Source organism: Salvelinus alpinus, chromosome 2 (assembly GCF_045679555.1).
Source record: "Salvelinus alpinus chromosome 2, SLU_Salpinus.1, whole genome shotgun sequence".
NCBI classification, from domain to species: domain Eukaryota; kingdom Metazoa; phylum Chordata; class Actinopteri; order Salmoniformes; family Salmonidae; genus Salvelinus; species Salvelinus alpinus.
Window position 1 is genome coordinate 105,825,796 of NC_092087.1, and position 6,000 is coordinate 105,831,795.

Below are 6,000 nucleotides of genomic sequence, written 5' to 3' on the forward strand. Positions count from 1 at the left end.
GTTCTCACTAAGCCTTATCCTCTACCTCCAGTGTACTGTGGTCTTAGCCATGTTCTCACTAAGCCTTATCCTCTACCTCCAGTGTACTGTGGTCTTAACCATGTTCTCACTAAGCCTTATCCTCTACCTCCAGTGTACTGTGGTCTTAACCATGTTCTCACTAAGCCTTATCCTCTACCTCCAGTGTATTGTGGTCTTAACCATGTTCTAACTAAGCCTTATCCTCTACCTCCAGTGTACTGTGGTCTTAGCCATGTTCTCACTAAGCCTTATCCTCTACCCCCAGTGTACTGTGGTCTTAGCCATGTTCTCACTAAGCCTTATCCTCTACCTCCAGTGTACTGTGCTCTTAACCATGTTCTCACTAAGCCTTATCCTCTACCCCCAGTGTACTGTGGTCTTAGCCATGTTCTCACTAAGCCTTATCCTCTACCTCCAGTGTACTGTGCTCTTAACCATGTTCTCACTAAGCCTTATCCTCTACCTCCAGTGTACTGTGCTCTTAACCATGTTCTCACTAAGCCTTATCCTCTACCTCCAGTGTACTGTGGTCTTAACCATGTTCTCACTAAGCCTTATCCTCTACCCCCAGTGTACTGTGGTCTTAACCATGTTCTCACTAAGCCTTATCCTCTACCTCCAGTGTACTGTGGTCTTAACCATGTTCTCACTAAGCCTTATCCTCTACCTCCAGTGTACTGTGGTCTTAACCATGTTCTCACTAAGCCTTATCCTCTACCTCCAGTGTACTATGGTCTTAACCATGTTCTCACTAAGCCTTATCCTCTACCCCCAGTGTACTGTGGTCTTAGCCATGTTCTCACTAAGCCTTATCCTCTAACTCCAGTGTACTGTGGTCTTAACCATGTTCTCACTAAGCCTTATCCTCTACCTCCAGTGTACTGTGGTCTTAACCATGTTCTCACTAAGCCTTATCCTCTACCTCCAGTGTACTGTGGTCTTAACCATGTTCTCACTAAGCCTTATCCTCTACCTCCAGTGTACTGTGGTCTTAACCATGTTCTCACTAAGCCTTATCCTCTACCTCCAGTGTACTGTGGTCTTAACCATGTTCTCACTAAGCCTTATCCTCTACCTCCAGTGTACTGTGGTCTTAACCATGTTCTCACTAAGCCTAATCTTTTCTCTTTCTCTGTCTCTCCTTCCGGGTGGCCTGGGGCTCTTGGATCGCGACTGAGGACAACCTGGTCTGACACATGGATGTGCCTGGCCCCAATCCCACCTGCCCCCCCCCCCCCCCCCATCTACCAGCCTGTTTGCTGCCTCCATTGGTTCTTTCTCCCTCCTCAAGTCATCTGACCCCCTTGATGTGCTGTGATCCCTCCCCACGCACCCCCAGAAACCTGGATTCCATTACTTACCGTGACATCTTTATGAAAAGTAATCTGACCATAGGGTCTTGAAGTGTTAGTGCTCTCTCTATAGTCATTATGGATCATTTTTGAGCTTGCTGGCCATTAATACTGGTATTGCCACTTCCTTATTGGAATGGTGAATAAAATAAGACTACGCTTGTAATTAAGACACAATGAAACACATTGTTAGATTGGGCGGCAGGTAGCCTAGTGGTCAGAGTGTTGGACTAGTAACTGAAAGGTTGCAAGATTGAATCCCTGAGCTGACAAGGTAAAAGCCTGTTGTTCTGCCCCTGAACAAGGCAGTTAACCCACTGTTCCCCGGTAGGCCGTCATTGAAAATAAGAAGTTGTTCTTAACTGACTTGCCTAGTTAAATAAATTAATGAATGTATATGCTTTTATACGGTCTGTATTAGGGCAAGTCAAATAGAGATTGGTGGCCAACTGGAAGTGGGACTTCTTTCCCCATTGATTTCCTAAGGCGGAGGTATTGCAGTCAGTTATTCCATACCAAGGCTGAATAGCAACTAGCTCATCTCATTGGTACTTGACTGTCTGCTGAATATTTCATCAATAAAAAAATGGATTTATTGGCTGAATAAAGGACACACATATAAACAATAAGTGAGTTTATCACTTTAAAAGTAATTGACAGGAAAAGGCAATAAACTTAATAAATTCTAGTCACAGCCTCTCCCCTTCATTTGATTAACTAGGGGGATGGAGAACTGGTTTACAGTAGGCTGGCTGGGGCTCAACTGGGGGAATGGGATGGAGAAATGGTTTACAGTAGGCTGGCTGGGGCTCAGCTGGGGGAATGGGATGGAGAAATGGTTTACAGTAGGCTGGCTGGGGCTCAACTGGGGGAATGGGATGGAGAAATGGTTTACAGTAGGCTGGCTGGCTGGGGCTCAACTGGGGGAATGGGATGGAGAAATGGTTTACAGTAGGCAGGCTGGGGCTCAACTGGGGGAATGGGATGGAGAAATGGTTTACAGTAGTTAGGCTGGGGCTCAACTGGGGGAATGGGATGGAGAAATGGTTTACAGTAGGCTGGCTGGGGCTCAACTGGGGGAATGGGATGGAGAAATGGTTTACAGTAGGCTGGCTGGGGCTCAACTGGGGGATGGAGAAATGGTTTACAGTAGGCAGGCTGGGTCTCAACTGGGGGAATGGGATGGAGAAATGGTTTACAGTAGGCAGGCTGGGGCTCAACTGGGGGAATGGGATGGAGAAATGGTTTACAGTAGGCTGGCTGGGGCTCAACTGGGGGAATGGGATGGAGAAATGGTTTACAGTAGGCTTGCTGGGGCTCAACTGGGGGAATGGGATGGAGAAATGGTTTACAGTAGGCAGGCTGGGTCTCAACTGGGGGAATGGGATGGAGAAATGGTTTACAGTAGGCAGGCTGGGGCTCAACTGGGGGAATGGGATGGAGAAATGGTTTACAGTAGGCTGGCTGGCTGGGGCTCAACTGGGGGAATGGGATGGAGAAATGGTTTACAGTAGGCTGGCTGGCTGGGGCTCAACTGGGGGAATGGGATGGAGAAATGGTTTACAGTAGGCTGGCTGGGGCTCAACTGGGGGAATGGGATGGAGAAATGGTTTACAGTAGGCTGGCTGGGGCTCAACTGGGGGAATGGGATGGAGAAATGGTTTACAGTAGACAGGCTGGGGCTCAACTGGGGGAATGGGATGGATAAATGGTTTACAGTAGGCTGGCTGGGGCTCAACTGGGGGAATGGGATGGAGAAATGGTTTACAGTAGGCAGGCTGGGTCTCAACTGGGGGAATGGGATGGAGAAATGGTTTACAGTAGGCTGGCTGGGGCTCAACTGGGGGAATGGGATGGAGAAATGGTTTACAGTAGGCTGGCTGGGGCTCAACTGGGGGAATGAGTCCCAAAGGTCACTAACGGATCCAGAGTTGGTTCATTATGGTTTCACTACTACTTACCACTGCAACAACTTGGGTCAATTATTCGCCCTTTTATAGAATAACCATTAACATTGACTGCGTATCCATTGTCCTTCTACCAAAGTGTGGACTTGCACATTTCTTCTCGTCTCAGAGACTTAACCATGGTGTAAAGTAACTCTATCCAACTCTTCCACCTTTACACCTATCCAATGCTTACACCTTTACACCTACCCAATGCTCACACCTTTACACCTATCCAATGCTCACACCTTTACACCTATCCAATGCTTACACCTTTACACCTATCCAATGCTCACATCGTTACACCTATCCAATGCTCACACCTTTACACCTATCCAATGCGTACACCTTTACACCTATCTAATGTATACACCTATCCAATGCTTACACCTTTACACCTATCCAATGCTTACACCTTTACACCTATCTAATGCTTACACCTATCCAGTGCTTACACCTTTACACCTATCCAATGCGTACACCTTTACACCTATCCAATGCGTACACCTATCCAATGCTTACACCTTTACACCTATCCAATGCTTACACCTTTACACCTATCCAATGCTCACACCTTTACACCTATCCAATGCTCACACCTTTACACCTATCCAATACTTACACCTTTACACCTATCTAATGCTTACACCTATCCAATGCTTGCACCTTTACACCTATCCAATGCTTACACCTTTACACCTATCTAATGCTTACGCCTATCCAATGCTTACACCTTTACACCTATCCAATGCTTACACCTTTACACCTATCCAATGCTTACACCTTTACACCCATCTAATGCTTACACCTATCCAATGCTTACACCTTTACACCTATCCAATTCTTACACCTTTACACCTATCCAATGCTCACACCTTTACACCTATCCAATGCTCACACCTTTACACCTATCCAATGCTCACACCTTTACACCTATCCAATGCTCACACCTTTACACCTATCCAATGCTTACATTTACATTTAAGTCATTTAGCAGACTTACAAATTGGCTTTACACTTTACACCTATCTAATGCTTACACCTATCCAATGCTTACACCTTTACACCTATCCATTGCTTACACCTTTACACCTATCTAATGCTTACACCTATCCAGTGCTTACACCTTTACACCTATCCAATGCTTACACCTATCCAATGCTTACACCTATCCAATGCTTACACCTATCCAATGCTCACACCTTTACACCTATCCAATGCTTACACCTTTACACCTACCCAATGCTCACACCTTTACACCTATCCAATGCTTACACCTTTACACCTATCTAATGCGTACACCTATCCAATGCTTACACCTTTACACTTATCCAATGCTTACACCTTTACACCTTTCTAATGCTTACACCTATCCAATGCTTACACCTTTACACCTATCCAATGCTTACACCTTTACACCTATCCAATGCTTACACCTTTACACCCATCTAATGCTTACACCTATCCAATGCTTACACCTTTACACCTATCCAATGCTTACACCTTTACACCTATCTAATGCTTACACCTATCCAGTGCTTACACCTTTACACCTATCCAATGCTTACACCTATCCAATGCTTACACCTATCCAATGCTTACACCTATCCAATGCTCACACCTTTACACCTATCCAATGCTTACACCTTTACACCTATCCAATGCTCACACCTTTACACCTATCCAATGCTTACACCTTTACACCTATCTAATGCGTACACCTATCCAATGCTTACACCTTTACACTTATCCAATGCTTACACCTTTACACCTATCTAATGCTTACACCTATCCAATGCTTACACCTTTACACCTATCCAATGCTTCCACGTATCCAATGCGTACACCTATCCAATGCTCACACCTTTACACCTATCCAATGCTTACACCTATCCAGTGTTTACACCTATCCAATGCTCACACCTTTACACTTATCCAATGCGTACACCTATCTAATGCTTACACATATCCAATGCTTACACCTATCCAGTGCTTACACCTATCCAATGCTCACACCTTTACACTTATCCAATGCTTACACCTATCCACTCACACCTATCCAATGCTTACACCTATCCAATGCTTACACCTATCCAATGCGTACACCTATCTAATGCTTACACATATCCAATGCTTACACCTATCTATAAAAATAAATTAAAATTAACCTTTATTTAACTAGGCAAGTCAGTTAAGAACAAATTCTTATTTACAACTATCCAATGTTTCTGCCTGTCCAACGTTTCTGCCTATCCAATGCTTCTGCCTATTCAATGCTTGCATATCCATGAGGAGCGGGATGGACAGTTTGTATGCTGCCATTGATTTGAGGTATATTATTAGGGATCACCCATCAACAGGTGGCCTCATCAACAGGTGGCCTCATCAACAGGTGGCCTCATCAACAGGTGGCCTCAACAACAGCTGGCCTCAACAACAGCTGGCCTCAACAACAGGTGGCCTCAACAACAGGTGGCTTCAACAACAGGTGGCATCATCAACAGGTGGCTCCATCAACAGGTGGCTCCATCAACAGGTGGCTTCATCAACAGGTGGCTCTATCAACAGGTGGCTCCATCAACAGGTGGCTTCATCAACAGGTGGCTCTCATCAACAGGTGGCTTCATCAACAGGTGGCTCCATCAACAGGTGGCTCCATCAACAGGTGGCTTCATCAACAG